The following is an 18,794-nucleotide window of genomic DNA, read 5'->3' as shown; positions in this document are numbered from 1 at the left end:
AGGGACTTAACTGACTAAATCTCTTAAACGTGTAAGAATATTCAGATATTCATTTGCTGAGATTTGAATATGCAATTGAAAAAGGATTCAAATAAATAATTCACCATTTTAATTTAAATCTTACAGTATTTATTTACACACTATACTTATTAATTTAGAACCAGAACACATTTTAGTGTAAAACCACATTTTTAAAATATTAAAGTAACATAATGCAGATCATGAGTTATATAAATGAAAACACTTTTCGTACAGAATGATTCATAACTAGCAAACTTTCAGAAGAATTTGGAAATTTAGTACATCAAGAGGATAAAATCATTTGTAACTGGAATGTGTTTCCTTTACTCCAACAGTTTTATCATAGTATGGTGGCCATTTTAATTGACTCTCAACACACTTATCCAAAGGCATTGTTCTTGTTTGTTTTTATTTTATTTCTTACTACCATATCTGACAAGATATACACTTCTGGGTATTGGAATAATATAGGTATATATGATACTATGGTATAATATAGAAAAAGGATTTTACTATTTTAAAGCTGCTGCTGCTAAGTCACTTCAGTCGTGTCTGACTCTGTGCGACCCCACAGATGGCAGCCCACCAGGCTTCCCAGTTTCTGGGATTCTCCAGGCAAGAACACTGGAGTGGGTTGCCATTTCCTTCTCCAACCCATGAAAGTGAAAAGTGAAAGTGAAGTCACTGAGTCGAGTCCGACCCTCAGCGACCCCATGGACTGCAGCCTTCCAGGCTCCTCCGGCCATGGGATTTTCTAGGCAAGAGTACTGGAGTGGGGTGCCATTACCTTCTCCGATTTTAAAGCTGCACACATGCAAATCTGGTTAAGAGTATTAAGATAATTCCATTTAACTCTACAGCTATTTCTGGAAGAGAAACTGGAGACCAACAAAGGATTTAGAAGGACAGAAAATAGAATTACATTTTAGACTCAATTCCTGACCCTGATATCTTGGGACATCTCACAGAATTTTCTAGTTAGTCTGTTTATACTTGTCTCTTTTGTAAGCTATTCCTTTCTCAAGGTTTTCATGCACTTGTTTGTTTTGAAAGATTTGATGAACTGGCCTAGAGGAAAGTGACTTACACTTCAATGAGACAAAAATTAAAATGGAAGTCACGTAATGTTTTTAAAAAAGATATTTAATGTCATTTTACCACAGCATAAAAATAATGACTACAGGCACTTTGACAATTGAATGAATGTCACTCTCCGACTTGGTTTCCTTGTCCATAGATTGTGGATAAAACTTTCATTGGGCTTTGTGAGGATTATCAGGTAAATATCATTCAGTCGTCAGACGCTGTGCAAAAGACAGCTAGTAACAATATTTCATTCCCATTTTGTGTGTGTGAAAGGTGTGAAAACTGGGAATCTGGACATATCGCCAAACCTTTCCTAATCAGTCTGTTAAAAGCTTGCATCTGCAAACAACATTGCTTTCCTAGACAGTTCATCCTTCCCTCCAGGGATGTCCCCCAAAGAGTTTGGATGGGGATGTGTGTGTGTGAGAGAGGTGAGAAAAGTTCAATAATCAAAAGAACGTATTTCTGTGTTTTATATTTAAAAACAAGTGGCAGTCCTTATTTTCAATTTCTAGAGTCAGTTTGCTAGACAGGGGTGAGGGCTTGAGAATCCCTTTAAACGTTGAGGAAAGGCCACATCGCCCGCGCATTTCCGTCGGGGGGCTCTAGCAGAGGATAGACAGAGAGCCTGGCCAATCGGAGCGCAGGTTAGAGCTGTTCCCGCCCCCTTCCGTCGAGCCCGCCTCTTCCCCGTGCCGCCCTCTGGGAGTCCGGCAGGCTCGTCCCGCCCCCTCCCCTGAGTGACAGGACCGTGGACAGCAACATTTCCAGCCGGACACGTAGTTGGTCGGCCCTTGCGCTGGCTGAACTGAGGTGTGTGTGGTGTGTGTGTGTCAGGCAGGGGCGGCGAGGGGATTGGGGAGGCCCTGCCCGTGAAGCTCGGGGTCTGGGGGTGAAAGCGGTTCCTCACTGGGCCCTCAGCGCGTTTAGGGGACGCTCGGTCCACCCCTGGGAGCTGCACTTGGGAGTACTGGGCGGAGGTAGGCGCGCAGGGGTCTTTGGCAGTGGAGGACTCCAGAGCCCAGGAAACCCCGTAGGAACGGTGGTGCGTGAGGAGCCTTCCGGGCGCTTGGGGCGCTCGCGGTGGGGGTGGGGCGGCGGGCGCAGGGCTCGCGGGTGGGCGTGGCCGCCGCGGTTGCTAAGAAACGGCGGGCCCCGCCCTGCCAGCGTGTCTGGCCCTGGCCCTCCGGCCCTGCGAAGCGGGGCTCGACCCGCCTCCCCGCGGCCTTCCCCTTGGGTTGGGGCTAGCCCCCCTTGTGCCCTCAGTGAACTCGCGTCCCCTGATTTCGCTGTCCTGCTCTCCGATGTAGTGGGTGCAGAGCTCCCACTCAGGCCTCCCTCTCCCATGTTACTCCTCTGCACACTTCGCTCCTCGCCTTCCAAAATGAACAAGGATCTGCAGATCAGAACACGTTCAGAGAAGGGTTTCAGGCAGCCTGAGGTGGCTTTATTTGCCAGGATGGTGGGGCGGGAATGAGCCTTTTCCTGGGGTTTGGTGAATGCTTGAAGCCACAAGGTAATGGTGTCCCTGTGGATGACTAGGACAAGGGAGATAGGAGATGTGATTTCTTCCACCTGGAAGTCTTTTTGATTGCTGCTGCTGTTTGAGTTCAAGGAGCTTCTCAGGAAGTTGAGGCAAGTCATTTTTGGACAGGTCCTATTAATGTATGATCTCCCTTTCAGACCCTCTTATGGAGAAGAGTGGTTGGTACTAAGTAACTGAAGCCCTCTTTGGCTTCAATGCCCCATTTAATGATTAACTGTGAGATAGTAACCATAGATAACCATTCAGATCTCTTCTTTGCCCCCATCGTCTGGCCTCAAATGATTCAGCAGAGCAAACAATCCACAGAGAAAACACAAAGAAACTAAAAGTCTGCTTTTACTTCCTTGTGCTAGGTTTACTGTGTAAATCCTCAAGAAGGAAGCTTGTAGTGCCTGTTACCACTAGGAAGATTGACCTAAAATCAGGAATCTAGGTGTTAGGAAATATTTGCCATTGGGCAGTTAACCTTCATAACTTCTCTCATCTGGGAGGTGGAGATACTTATGTGCCCTTTGGTTATAAAACGTAAGGAGAGCTAATTGTAAACTGTTATTGATTACATGTTTAACCTTTTTTTTGGTCTATATGATCTCTGTTGTTGATTCAGTATTAGCTCTTCTTACGTAGTACCTGAAATGTCCTGCATACATTTTTCCCCCATTGATATCACTAGATTTTTTCAAGTATATGCATAGCCTGAAAAAATTGGGACAGATTACTTTCTAATTCAATGATGGATGACCTTTTTGGTGGTATATACCATTTTGAGAAGCCAAGAGAAACTACTGACTCTCCCCTTAGAAAAAGACACAATTCGAAACATAAGTGGATGTTGGATAAAGAACATCTGTTTTCGATCAGCTTCTTGAGAGTTAAGAAAATTACTCTCCCATCTTGCCTCACTCCAAAGTGACTTGAGTAATTTATATCCAAAAGTACTGGGAGGAGAGTTGGGTCTCTTCCATGTCTTCCACAATGCATCTTACTGTGGCTTACCTTAGTTTATGGTCTTCAATGAATCCTTTTTCTTCTTCTTTAAAAAAAAAAAAAGTTTACTTTTTTAGTATTTAACAAACATGAACTACCAATGATCAATAAATGATAGCTGACTGTTAAAACCATGTAAATTGAATTTTATTATAAATGCCATTTGATCATTCTTTCAAAGAATATTCTTATATTTAAGCAAATGAAAAGAGAAATTATTGTCAACTTGTTTGGGGAAATGGTAAATTGTATTTTTTAGACAAATATTAAATACACAAACTTTCTCTTTTATCAAAGTCCATTTTTGACAAATAAAAAAATTACTTTTAGTGTACGCTACTGCTGCTGCTGCTGCTGCTAAGTCACTTCAGTCGTGTCCGACTCTGTGTGACCCCATAGACGGAAGCCCACCAGGCTCCCCCGTCCCTGGGATTCTCCAGGCAAGAACACTGGAGTGAGTTGCCATTTCCTTCTCCAATGCATGAAAGTGAAAAGTGAAAGTGAAGTTTTCCAGGCAAGAGTACTGGAGTGGGGTGCCATTGCCTTCTCCAATATGTTACTAGAATTCTTTAATTCAAATGAATGACCTTTATAACATAATTTCCCATGGCTAAAAAATACTGTATTTGACTCTGGTTTGGCTCTTTTCCTGATTTCTGTATTAAAATGGAAGGCAGTAAATAGAAATATTTTGTTTGCTAATATACCTTTATCTAACTTTATTAATAAAAGTGGGCATCAGTAGTAGATACTATCATTAGATAGGGAAAATGATGAAAAAGGAAAATATGTGTGTTTTGTAATAAACATGAGTATTGTTCTTTAGCACTTACAGTTATATTCAAACTGTTTAGTATTTGACTATTATTTTCTTAACTCATCATTTATAGTAGAAAAACTAGTATAAAGATAAATTGATTACAGAGACAGTTCTAATGGAATTAGAGTTTTAGGGGCTTAGTAAATAATAGCTATTGCATTTGTAAACAGACAGGTAGAGTTGGTAATATCCAGTTCATTACAACAGAGCTGACTGGATGCATTGCTTTCAGTGGGAGACCAAAACTGAGTACTAATACTTCTTTCCCCTTTCTAGCTCTACTTCCTGTCTCAGAACCTAGACTTTAGTCCAGTGAGAGAAAATTTCAGTTTAAGGAACAGATAGATACAGTTAGAATCGCTGGTCTATATGATCTAGGGCAGAGAGGGGAGAAAAAGAAGATAAACCTCTAGTGTTTACAGGTTTGTAATGGGTTATCTCTCCCCATTGAAATAGTATGGACCAGTGGATTTCAGCTTTGAATCAGATAACTTCCCTGTTGAGAAGCTGTGAATACAGAGTGGGATCTGAGGCCAGGGCTATTAATCTAGTCCTCTGGTTTTTCATCCTGGATAGTACCTCTGGGCCATTTGAAGTATGTAGGGATGTTGTTAAATTATTGTTGTTGTTCAGTCACTAAGTCGTGTCTAACGCTTTGCAACCCTATGGATTGCCGCAAGCCAGGCTCCCCTGTCCTTCATTATCTCCTGGAGTTTGCTCAGACTATTAACAGGATATCCTTAAAAGCTACTGCCTTTTAGGACCTTGAAGTTTAAGGATGATGAATATTGTATAATGTAGAGGTCCACCAGCTCAGTAAAAAATTTCCTTCCTCTACTCCAATGCCAAAATCATCTCCAAACTATTCCAGTGGAGTTCCTCCATAAAGAAACATGAAACTGGAGCAAATTTCCCCCTAGCCTTTGTTCCTGTGTACCATATTTTTTCCTTATTTTTATTTGTTTTCTTTAAAATTTAAGTGTAGTAGTTTTATAATATTGTATCAGTTTTAGAAGCTACTGGGCTTCCGTGGTAGTTCAGCTGGTAAATAATCTGCCTGCAATGCAGGAGACCCCGGTTCTATTCCTGGTTCAGGAAGATCCCCTGGAGAAGGGCTAGGCTACCCACTCTAGTATTCTTGGGCTTCCCTGATAGCTCAGGCAATAAAGAATCTGCCTGCAATGCGGGAGACCTGGGTTTGATCCCTAGTTTGGGACAATTCCCTGGAGGAGGGCATGGCAACCCACTCTAGTATTCTTGCCTGGAGAATTCCACGGACAGAGGAGCCTGGTGGGCTACAGTCCGTGGGGTCACAAAGAATTGGACACGACATAGTGGCTAAGCACACATACAACATAGTGATTAAGAGTTTTTGTAGATTATACCCCATTTAAATTTATTATAGAATATTAGGTAGATTTCCTATGCTCTATGACATATCCTTGTATTTATTTTATACATAGTAGTTCATGCCACTTAGTACCCTACCCCTATCATACCCCTGCTCTCTTCCAATCTCCCCACTGATAACCAGTAATTTGTTCTATGTGAGTCTGTTTCTGATTTGTTATTTTCATTCATTTTATTTTTTAGATTCCACATATAAATGATAATATACAGTATTTGTCTTATTTCCCTGAGAATAATACCTTCTAGGCCCATTTGTATTATTGCAAATGGAAAGGTTTTATTCTTTTTATGGCTAAATAGTATTCTATTCTATATATATATATATATATGTGTGTGTGTGTGTGTGTGTGTGTGTGTGTATACTTGCACACCACATCTCTGCAGTCCCATGAGCTGTAGTCCCCCAGCCTGCTCTGTCCATGGAATTTTCCAGGCAAGGATACTGGAGCAGGTTGCCATTTCCTACTTCAGGGGATCTTTCAACCCAGGAGTCAAACCAATACCTCTTGCATCTCCTGCATTGGCAGGCAGATTCTGTCCCAAGTGCCACCTGGGAAGCTTTTATATTTACATACCACATCTTCTTTATCTATTCATCTGTTGAGTATGTACCATGTTTTTGATATCAATAGATTTGACTCTTAAGTGTGAAGGTCTTAAAAATACTTCTTAGAATATGGTTATTTTTTGGTATTCTCTCGGAATGACTAAAATTATATTAGTGGAAAATAGCAATATATATTTAATTATATTTGATATTCTTAAGACTAAATATATCCTTATTGAACATAAAAGAATCATAGATTCCTAAGAGCTAAGTTTTGGTCACACTTATTATGTACATTTAATCCTTTCTTATATGGTTCGAGTGTTAAGTATCTTTGCAACAATAGAGTGAATAGGTATATATTTTCATGAAAAAGAAAAGACGGCTTCTTAGCTTCAGTTCAGCTCAGTTCAGTCGCTCAGTTGTGTCTGACTCTTTGCGACCCCATGAATCGCAGCACACCAGGCTGTCCTGTCCATCACCAACTCCTGGAGTAAACTCAGACTCACATCCATGGAGTCAGTGATGCCATCCAGCCATCTCATCCTCTGTTGTCCCCTTCTCCTCCTGCCCCCAGTCCCTCCTAGCATCAGAGTCTTTTCCAATGAGTCAACTCTTCGCATGAGGTGGCCAAAGTACTGGAGTTTCAGCTTTAGCATCATTCCTTCCTAAGAAATCCCAGGGCTGATCTCCTTCAGAATGGACTGGTTGGATCTCCTTGCAGTCCAAGGGACTCTCTTCTTAGCTTACTTTTTACTAATTCCCTTGTAGCTCAGATAAAGAATCTGCCTGCAATGCAGGAGACCTGGGTTTGATTCCTGGTTTGGGGAGATCCACTGGAGAAGGAAATGGCAACCCACTCCAGTATTGTTGCCTGGAGAATCCCATGGACAGAGGAGCCTGGCAGGTCACAAGAGTGGGACATGACTTAGCGACTAGATCACCATAGCTTACTTTTTAGTTTTGCAGTGTTAAAAAGACAATGATAGATAAATCCTCTGTACTTAGTGGTTTAACAAACTCTGTTGTATTGAATCAGAAGGTGGATACAAGTCCTTAAATGAGAGGATCTTATCAGTTTCATGGTTTTCAAGCCAAACATGGAGACTGAAGCAGGGATAAAGTAGCTTAGTTCTTCTGTAATGGTATTTTACAGAACAAAGTTGCAAAAGCAGCAGACCAGTTAGACTGAACACCTTAAAATTTTGGCGAAGACGAAGATAGTTTAATCCCAAAGGATTTTTTACGTACTTTGAATTTTAAAACATTCAAATATATATCTGTATAAGAAATTATATGGATACCTGTGACAGATCCTAATTGTGGATTGCAGTTTATAACCTCTACCAGGTAGAAAGTGCACTGGATTGAAAGCTTCAGACCTGGCTTCTTGCAGTAGATATATCATTTGTTAGATTTTATAATGTCTTCAGGCATCAAGTTCCTTATTTGAGAATAGCAAGAGTTGAAGATTTTTACTGGTTTTCTACCATTTTTTTCTGAAGAATATGCTTGCATATTATGAAAATTCTCATTATTCACAGTGATTCACTATAGCACTGAATCTTTCTGGGCAGGGATATATTAGATTTTTTAAGGTATAATTTAAACAGTAATCTCCCAGTTCCTGATTTCATTTTGTCTGTTTGTAGAGGTTTATTCTCTTCTTCTTTCTTCAATATTTCCCTCAACCTCCACACATGCACACATTTGGAAAACACTGGATTATGTAGAAATGATCTATATAGGCTCTTTCAATGCCAAATTTTTCTGGATAAATATAGCATTTGAAATGAATAAAGTGAAACAACAACAACAAAAAATCCCACAAAGCCAAGAAAAAGGAAATTGGCAGAATACTCAGGCATACCTGTGAAAATCTGAGAAGAATTTTAAGGTAAGGAAGAACACTTGATAGAATTCTTTGATATCTAACACATAGAGAGGAGAACTCTGTGTAAAAAGAGCCATGATTAAGTGACGGTGGAAAGAAGATAAGGTAGAACAAAAAGAGAGTGAAAAAACTGAAAAAAATGTGAGAATTGTATTAGTTTTATATTCCTGATGTAACTAGCACAAATTCAGGATGTTATAATTCTGTACTTCAGAAGTCTGATATAGCTTTTACTGAACTACAATCAGTGTATGGGCAGGAATTCTTTCTTTTCAGGGACCTCTGGGAGAGATGTTTCCTTGCCTTTTCCATCTTCTGGAGCTGCACACATTCATTGATTTATAAAGATGGTTCCTCCATCTTCAGAGCCAGCAACATTGCATCTCTCTGACTATTCTTCTGTAGTCAGATACACTTATGACCACAACTAGGATAACTTAAAACATTTAGAGACTCAGTTGGATAGTCCAGGAGGTTATTCCTTGAATCACATCTGCAAAGTTCCTTTTGCAGTATAAGGTAACACATTCGCAAGTTCTAAAAATTAGAACTTAGGCATCTTTGAGGGGGAACATTATCCTGCCTACTACATAACATACTAAATAAGTCCACATTTGAGGCAGTAAAGAGTAGAACTGATGTTACTATAGAAAATTTAATGTGTGGAGAACAGACTTGAAAAGTTATCCTAGCTAAAATACTGAATGCATGAAAAGAAAACTGTGTTTGGAGAAAAAAGAATGAAGTCCGTTATATGAACGCTTGGAATTTCTGATAATTGTTCCTAAAGAAGAGAACAGAACAATTCAGAAAAATGTAATAAAGAGACTGTTGTTGTTGTTGTTTTTCCGTTGCTAAATCATGTCTGACTCTTTGCGACCCCATGAACTGCAGCAGCCAGGTTTCCCTGTTCTCTGTCTCCTGCAGTTTGCTTAAACTCATGTCCACTTAGTCAGTAATGCCATCCAATCATCTTATCATCTGTTGTCTCCTTCTCCTCTTGCCTTCAATCTTTCCCAGCATCAGGGTCTTTTCCAATAAGTCAGCTCTTCGCATCAGGTGGCCAAAGTATTGGAACTTTAGCATCAGTCCTTCCAATGAAAATTCAGGGTTGATTTCCTTTTGGATTGCCTAGTTTGATCTCCTTGCTGTCTAAGGGATTCACAAGAGGCTTATTCAGCACCAAAGTTTGAAAACATCAATTTTTCGGTGCTCAGCCTCCTTTATGGTCCAACTCTCACATCCATACATGACTACTAGAAAAACCGTAGCTTTGACTATATGGACCTTTGTTAACAAAGTGATGTCTCTGCTTTTTAATACATTCCCTAGGTTTGTCATAACTAGTCTTCCAAGGAGCAAGTGTCTTTAGTTTTGTGGCTGCAGTCACCATCCACATTGTTTTTGAATCTAAGTAAATAAAACTTTTCACTATTTCTGCTTTTTCCCCAACTATTTGCCATGAAGTGGTAGGACTGGATGCCATGATCTTTGTTTTTTGAATGTTGAGTTTTAAGCCAGCTTTTTCACTCTCCTCTTTGACTTTCATCAGAAAGCTCTTTAGTTTCTCTTTACTTTCTGCCATTAAAATGGTATCATCTGCATATCTGAGGTCGTTGATATTTCTCTCAGCAATCTTGATTCCAGCTTGTGCTTCATCCAGTCCAGCATTCGCATGATGTACTCTGCATATAAGTTGAATAAGCAGGGTGGCAGTATGCAGCTTTGATGTACTCTTTCCCAGTTTGTTTTTCCATGTCCAGTTCTAACTTTTGCTTCTTGTCTTGCATACAGGTTTCTCTGGAGGCAGGTAAGGTGGTCTGGTATTCCCATCTCATTAAGAATATTCCACCACTACTACTAAGTCATGTCAGTCGTGTCTGCCTCTGTGCGACCCCATAGACGGCAGCCCACCAGGCGCCCCTGTCTCTGGGATTCTCCAGGCAAGAACACTGGAGTGGGTTGCCATATCCTTCTCCAATGCATGAAAGTGAAAAGTGAAAGTGAAGTTGCTCAGTTGTGTCCGACTCTTAGTGACCCCATGGACTGCAGCCCACTAGGCTCCTCCATCCATGGGATTCTCCAGGCAAGAGTACTGGAGTGGGGTGCCATTGCCTTCTCCGAGAATATTATACAGTATGTTGTAATTCACACAGTCAAAAGTTTTTAACATTGTCAATGAAAAAGAAGTAGATGTTTTTCTGAAATTTCCTTGTTTTTTCTATGATCCAGCATATGTTGGCAATTTGATCTCTGGTTCCTCTTCCTTTTCTAAATCCAGCTTGTACATCTGTAAGTTCTTGGTTCATGAACTGCTGAAAATCATGAAGGATTTTGAGCATAATCTCAATGGTATGTGAAATGTGTGCAATTGTATAGTAATATGAACATTTTTGGCATTGCTTTTTTTGAGATTGGAATGAAAACTGACCTTTTCCAGTCCTGAGGCCACTGCTGAGTTTTCCAAATTTACTGGCATGACAAGTGCAGCATGTTAACGGCATCATCTTTTAGGATTTGAAATAGCTCAGCTGGAATTTCATCACCTCCATTAGCTTTGTTCATAGTAATACTTCTTAAGGCTCACTTGATTTCACACTCCAGGATGTCTAGCTCTAGGTGAGTGACCACACCATCGTGGTTATCTGATCATTAGGAGCTTTTTTGTACAGTTCTGTGTATTCTTGCCACCTTGTGTTAATCTCTTCTGTTTCTGTTAGGTCCTTGCCATTTTTGTCCCTTATTGTGCCCATCTTTGCATGAAATGTTCTCTTGGTATCTCCAATTTCCTTAAAGAGATCTCTAGTCTTTCCCATTCTATTGTTTTCCTCTATTTCTCTGCATTGTTCATTTAAGACTTTCTTATCTCTCTTTGCTGTTCTCTCGAACTCTCCATTCAGTTGGGTATATCTTTCCCTTTCTCCTTTGCCTTTTACTTCTCCTCTTAGCTACTTGTAAGCCCTCTTCAGAGAACCACTTTGCCTTCTTGCATTTCTTTTTCTTGGGGATGGTTTTAGTATCCCCTTCCTGTACAGTGTTACGAATCACTGTCCATATTTCTTCAGGTACTCTGTCTACCAGATCTAGTTCCTTGAATCTATTCATAAAAGTTTTGGTATATTCATAAGAGTTTTGATTTAGGTCATACCTTAACAACTTGGAGCCTGAATTTTCAATAAACAGAAATAGCAGGAAAAAAATTTTCTGAGCTAAAAAAGGTCAATAGACACAGAAAGGATATTTCTTATATAAGTATGACAACTCAGATACACAATGTCAACAGTTTTTCAACTCATAATGATGAAGGAAAAAAATCCTTCCTATATATAGAAGGAGAGAGGAGAAGATAGGGCGTTATTATCAGGAAACCAAACTTAATATGGTTGCAGACTTTTTTTCTGTAGTTTTAAATACTAGATGACAACAGATAAATATTTTTAGAGTTAAAATTCCATGCAATTTGTTTTGTTCACACACAGCAACAGAAAACCATTCTTAAATATATAAAACCTCTAAACTACATACTTTTTACTTCTGGAGGAAAAAGATAATAATAAGATGATACAATATAAATGCAAAAGCAATGGTATATTAAAAATCAAAACATATAGGTTTCTAGGATATAGAGTAGCTTTAAATAATTAAGTCTAATTAAAAATTTAAGTAAAAACTGCATGAGAAGATATATAATGTAAAATTTATTCAGTAATAATAATCTAGATTTAATAAAGCATGTGATGTTTTGATTTATTTACGCCAGAGATGAAACCTGGTAATTTAAGATATGAATAAATTAAAAAATACCTCCAGCAAATTGTGACCCAGGCCCACCCACATCTGGCTTGTTTTTATAGAACCCAGGAACCAAAAATATTTTTTGTGTTTTAAATGGTTGAGAAAAAATTGAAACAATAATTTTTGCAAGGTGAAAGAATATGAATTTCTAATCTTATTGATTATAAATAAAGTTTTATTGAAACACAGTTACACTCATTTGTTTACATATTGTCTATAGCTGCTTTTGCATTAAAACAGCAGTTTTGAGTAATTGCAACAGTGATGTAAATGCGGTGCTCTCCTTGCTTTGCATTGCTCCTCAGAGCACTACAAATCACACTGACAAAATTGAGTTATAATTTGACTTTGCCTCTTCACCTGAAGAGCCCAAAGTATTTTTGATCTGACCTTTTACAGAGAAACTTTGCAACTCCTAATCTAAAGTATGTGTATGAACTTTGGTGTATAAGACTGAAACTTTGATTTCAGTCCACGGTACCCAAATTTACTCAGCTATTGCCCTTCAATATGCTACTTACCGTAGCATCTCTTTGGTCTTATATGGACTGAGGTTAAAACCAAGTATATATTATTCTGTATATTTAATAATCTAGATTTTCTTTTTTTCATTTCATGCTTTAAATGAAACAAAATTCATGTAAAGATTTCGAATATCACTTCCAAAGACAAAAGTCAGTTAATACTGCTGTAAGAAGAAAAAATGAATGCTTTACTATGGTATGCCAAAATCGTACGTGCTTTTAGAAGTAAGCACATACCACATTTAATAAGTTGGTTGTGTGTCAATCATTTAATCAGCCTATATTTGTGGCAAGCACAGGTGAATTATTTCAGAGGAAGTGGCATTGAAACGCAGTTTTGAAGGGTGCCTGCAAATTCAAGGTGAATGAGGCTGGCGCTAAGGTAACATGGAGAATAAGATGTGTAAAGCCACTAGACTGTCAGTAGGGTCGTGTGACTGGAAAATGAAAGAAATTCTGTAGCTGGAACAGAATTTGGAAAAATAGTAGCTGGAGTTGAGACAATAAAGACCTGCTAGCCCAGGCTAAGAAGCCTAGTATGTCATGCAAAATGGTCTTCATCTTGTGGGCAAACGAAGATCCATTTCAGATGTTTGAACTGTAGAGACACATGATCAGATTAGTATTAATAATATTTAGATATTGGTTCTTAAATTTTTCAAATGTAGCCCTCCCTAAAATTCTCCAATGTTATGACTTATAGTTTCATGCGGCGTAAGTTGCCTTGAGATATACCCATTTATATTCTATTTATAACAGTTCTTCCTTGAGGGAGATATACAAACAATCCCCCAATGTCTTTTCTTCATTTTACAGATGTAAAATCTATATCTCAGATAAATGATCTGAACACAGCTCTTCCTTGTAAAGGAAAGTGAGTGAGTTCTTTGATTAGATAGATTTGAATTCAATTTTCTACCTTTTCCCTGTTAACTGTGCATGCTTGAAAAACTCACTTAATAATTAGAAAACCTAGTTTTTCCAGTTGGGTTTTATTGTATTTATCCCACAGGAATATGAGAATTTCTGATAACGTATGTGACATGCTTAACACAACAAATGGAAACTGTTGATATTTTTACTATTACTAATATTAATCATCATCATTATAAGGGTTCAACACCAATTATTCACATTTTCAAAATCCCAAGTTTTGAAAAATGTTTCCCAAGATTTTCACAAATTCATTTGATGCAAACCAGCCTTGAAGTGACAGGGGACGACTTATATACTTATTTTTTTAGTCAGTGTCAATATTGATAAGATTTTGCTGTGAAATATTGCTATGCTGCCCCCATACATGTTATATAATTATAGTAGCTGTGAGACATAGTTACTTTCTGTAGTCTCCAAGACACATCTGGCCCAAGCATTTTAGATAAAGACTACACATCTATATTATGATTCCTTTAATAACAGCTTCGAGATATAATTCACAGTCATAAAATTTATGATTTTAAAGTGTACCATTCAGTGGTCTTAGCATATTCAGAGTGAGGTGTGTGATCATCACTATCTAATTTTAGAATATATTTATCACCTCAAAAAGTACCCTTTATTGGTCATTCCCTATTTCTTTTGCTCTCACCCTCAGCCATGAAAAGTGAAAGTGAAAGTCACTCAGTCATGTTTGACTCTTTGTGACCCCATGGACTGTATAGTCTATGGAATTCTCCAGGCCAGACTACTGGAGTGGGTAGCTGTTCCCTTCTCCAAGGTATCTTCCCAACCCAGGGGTTGAACCCAGGTCTAATGCTTTGCAGGCAGATTCTTTACCAGCTGAGTCACCAGGGAAGCCCCAAAATACATGAGTGGGTAGCCTATCCCTTCTCCAGAGGATCTTCCCTATCCAGGAATTGAACTGGGGTCTCCTGCATTGCAGGCAGATTCTTTACCAGCTGAGGTGCCAGCCTAAGTAACCATTTATCAATCTATTTTCTGTTCCTATGCTGCTGCTGCTGCTAAGTCACTTCAGTCATGTCCGACTCTGTGTGACCCCATGGACGGAAGCCCACCAGGCTCCCCCGTCCGTGGGATTCTCCAGGCAAGAACGCTGAAGTGGGTTGCCATTTCCTTCTCCAGTGCGTGAAAGTGAAAAGTGAAAGGGAAGTTGCTCAGTCGTGTCCGACTCCTTGTGACCCCATGGACTGCAGCCCACCAGGCTCCTCCATCCGTGGGATTTTCCAGGCAAGAGTACTGGAGTGGGGTGCCATCACCTTCTCCGATAGATTTTCTCATTCTGAATATATATAAAGAGAATAAACAGGAATGATGCATTAATTGGACTTTTTGTAAATGACTTCTTTCACTTAGCATAAAGTTTTCAAAGTTCATCTGTGTTGTACCATGTATCAATATTTCATTACTTCTTTTTATGTTGAATTAATATTGAATTGTATGGTTATACCACATTTTGTTTACCTATTCATCATGGATTGTTTTCACTTTCTGGCTATAGGGATAATGCTTCTATTTACATTTGTGTACACATTTTTATGTGACTATATTTTCATTTCTGTCACATGTATACCTGGAAATGGAATTTCTAGGTCACATGGCCTTTCTGTTTAGACGCTGAGGAGCTGCCAAACTGCTTTCCAAAGTGGCTGCACCATTTTGCTTTCCTACCAGCAATATGTGAAGGTTCTAGTTTGTTCACATCCACATCAATACTCCTTATTGTCTGTCTTTTGGTATAGCTATCCTTCTTGTTGTTGTTCAGTCTATACGTTGTGTTTGACTCTTTGCAATTCTATGAATTGCAGCATGCCAGGCTTCCCTGTCCTTCACTCTCTCCCAGAGTTTGCTCAAATACATCTGTTGAGTCAATGATGCTAATCCAACCATCTCATCCTCTGTTGCCCCCTTCTCCTACCCTCAGTCTTTCACAGCATCAGGATCTTTTCCAATGAGTTAGTTCTCTGCATCAAGTGACCGAAGTATTGGAGCTTGAGCTTCAGTAGCAGTCCTTCCAATGAATAGTCGGGACTGATTTCCTTTAGGATTGACTGGTTTGATCTATTTGCTGTCCAAGGGACTCTCAAGAGTCTTCTCCAGCACAATACTGGAAAAACTATAGCCTTGACTACATGAAACTTTGTCAGCAAAGTAATGTCTCTACTTTTTAATATGCTGTCTAGGTTTGTCATTGCTTTTCTTCCAAGGAGCAAGTGTCTTTTAATTATGTGGTGGCAGTTACTGTCCACAGTGATTTTGGAGCCCAAGAAAATAAAATCTGTCACTATTTCTACTTTTTTCCCAACCTATTTGCCATGAAGTCATGGGACCACATGCCATGGTCTTCATTTTTTGAATGTTGAATTCTAAGCCAGCATTTTCACTCTCCTCTTTCACCCTCATCAAGAGCCTTTTTTTTTTTTCTTCACTTTCTGCACTTAGAGTGGTATCATCTGCATATGTGAGGTTGTTGATATTTCTCCCAGCAGTCTTAATTCCAATTTGTGAGTCATCCAGCCTGACATTTGTATGATGTACACTGCATATAAGTTAAATAAGCAGGGTGACAATATACAGCTTTTACCTACTCTTTCCCAATTTTAATGGAGAAGGCAATGGCACCCCACTCCAGTACTCTTGCCTGGAAAATCCCATGGACGGAGGAGCCTGGTAGGCTGCAGTCCATGGGGTCGCTAAGAGTCAGACACGACTGAGCGACTTCGCTTCACTTCACTTCACTTCACTTTCCCAATTTTAAACCAGTTCATTGTTCCATGTCTGGTTCTAACTTTTGCTTCCTGCTCTGCATATAGGTTTCTTACCAGACAAGTAAGGTAATCTAGAATTCCCATATCTTGAAGAATTTTCCATAGTTTGTTGTGATCCACATAGTCAAAGCCTTTAGCATAGTCAGTGAAGTAGAAGGAGATGTTTTTCTGGAATTCCTTTGCTTTTTCTGTGATGCAATGTCTTTTTGAATTAGTGTTTATTCTTTTCAGAAAAATACCAGGAAATAGAATTAATAGATTATATAGTAGTTCTGTTTGTAATTTTTTTTAGGAACCTCCATTCTGTTTTCATAGTGGCTATACCAACTTACATTCTCACCAACAGTTCCCTATGTTCCTTTTTCTCTACATTCTTGCCAACCCTTGTTAATTTTTGTCTTTTTGATCATAACCAGTCTGACAAGTGTGAAGTAATATCTCATTTCCCTGATGATTAATGATTTTGAGCATCTTTTAATGTGCCTTTTGGCCATCTATATGTCATTGGAAAAATGTCTATTCAAGTCTTCTGTGCATTTTGTATTTGGGTTTTTTTTGTTTTGTTTGTTTTTTAAAGCTGAGTTTTATGCATCCTTGTTATATTTTGAATATTGACCCTGTATCAGATCTGTCATTTGCAAATATCTTCTCCCATTCAGTGGGCAGCATTTTCATTTTGCCATAGTTTCTTCACCTGTGCAAGAGCTTTCTTATTTAATGTAGTCCTATTTGTTTATTTTTGCTTCTATTTTCCTTGCCTGGCGAGGCAGATCCAAAAGAATATTGCTGTGACTAATGTTAAAGAGCATATTATGTTTTCTTCTAGGAGTTTTATGGTTTCATGGCTTACATTTAAGTCTTTAATCCATTCAGGTTTTTTTTTTTTTTTGTATACTATGTGGAAAAGTAGTGCACTGTGAGTCGGTCACGTGTAACCGCCAGGTTACCCAACACCATTTATTGAAGAGGTTGTCTTTTCCCTATTTCATAGTCTTACTTCCTTCTTTGTAAATTAATTGATCAGGAAAGTGTACGTTTCTTTCTGGACTCAGTTCTATTCCATTGATTTCTGTGTCTTTTTTTTTGGTGCCACTCTCACACTGTTTTGATTACCATAGCTTTGTAGTGTAGTTTGAAGTAAGGGAGGGTGATGGCTCCATCTTTGCTCTTCTTTCTCAATATTGCTTTGACTCTTCAGGGTCTTTTTATGTTTTCATACAAATTTTATAGTTATTTGTTCTAGTTTGGTAAATAACCCTTTGGGATTTGATAGGACTTGCATAAGTCTGTTGATTTCCTTGAATGATAGGATCATTTTAACCATACTATTTCAGTCCATGAACACAGTATATTTTTCAATTATTTGTGTGGCTTCAGTTTCTTTCATCAGTGTCATAGTTTTCTGAATACAGGTCTTTTGCAACCTTGGTTAGATTTATTTCTAGGTATTTTATTCTTTTTAATGTAATTATAGATGGGATTATTTTCTTAATTTCTCTGATAGTTCATTGCTAGTGTATAGAAATGCAACAGTTTCTGTATATTAACATTTTGAATTCATTGAGGAGTCCTAACCATGGAGTCATAACAGTTTTGTGGTTATATCTTTAGAATTTTCTATATATTTGTATGTGTATATAAATCATATGGGTTTCCCTGGTAGCTCAGCTGGTAAAGAATCCACCTGCAATGCAAGAGACTCCAGTTCAATTCCTGGTTCGGGAAGATCCTTTGGAGAAGGGATACCCAATCCAGTATTCTTGGGCTTTCTTTGTGTCTCGGATGTAAAGAATCCACCTGTAATGTGGGAGACCTGGGTTTGATCCCTCGGTTGGGGAGATCCACTGGAAGAGGACATGGCAATCCACTCCAGTATTTTTGGCTGGAGAATCCCCATGGTCAGAGGAGCCTGGAGGGCTACAGTCCATGGGCTTGCAAAGAGTCGGACATGACTGAACAACTAAGCGCAGCACAGCATAAATTATATACATATTTTACATATATGTGTATATATATAGTATACACACACATAAATATATTCATGTCATCTCTAAATAGTGAATTTTGTCTCCTCCTTTCCAATTTGGATTTCTCATTTCTTTTTCTTGTTTGATTGCTGTGTCTATGACTTCTAATACTATGAAGCCATCTATGCCTAGATTTTGTTGAGAGTATTTTTTTTTAATATATTACTGATTAAATGTTATTACTGGTAATTTTTCCTCTTCATATTTTCTAATTCTTCCTGATTCAGTCTTGGGAAATTCTACATCTTTAGAAATTGATCCATTTCTTCTAGGTTTTCCATTTTGTTGGCACATAATGGCTTGTGGTGATCTCTTATGAGCCTTTTATTGGCACATAATAGCTTATAGTAATCTCTTATGGGCCAACTGTGGTATCAGGTGTCATGTCTCCTTTTTCATTTTGATTTAATGT

The 18,794-nt window shown here is 38.6% G+C and overlaps 1 protein-coding gene across 8 annotated transcripts in view; it reads left to right on the top strand.

Moving 5' to 3' along the window:
• Positions 1 to 1,804: 1,804 nt before the first annotated feature.
• The window catches only part of TRIQK (triple QxxK/R motif containing), a 117,128-nt gene continuing 100,138 nt past the window's right edge, over positions 1,805 to 18,794 (top strand). For 4 of the 8 annotated variants that reach the window (XM_070382948.1, XM_070382950.1, XM_070382949.1 and 1 more), the window contains exon 1: positions 1,805 to 1,920. The gene's annotated coding sequence lies outside the window, so the exon portion shown is untranslated. Of the gene's footprint in view, positions 1,921 to 3,970; positions 4,095 to 14,712; positions 14,818 to 18,794 lie in introns of all 8 variants that reach the window. The other 4 variants (XM_070382947.1, XM_070382946.1, XM_070382951.1 and 1 more) reach the window with 4 other exon arrangements.

The sequence above is a fragment of the Bos mutus genome, chromosome 14 (genome assembly GCF_027580195.1).
Source record: "Bos mutus isolate GX-2022 chromosome 14, NWIPB_WYAK_1.1, whole genome shotgun sequence".
Classification (NCBI taxonomy): domain Eukaryota; kingdom Metazoa; phylum Chordata; class Mammalia; order Artiodactyla; family Bovidae; genus Bos; species Bos mutus.
This window is presented reverse-complemented; position numbering and strand designations above follow the sequence as displayed.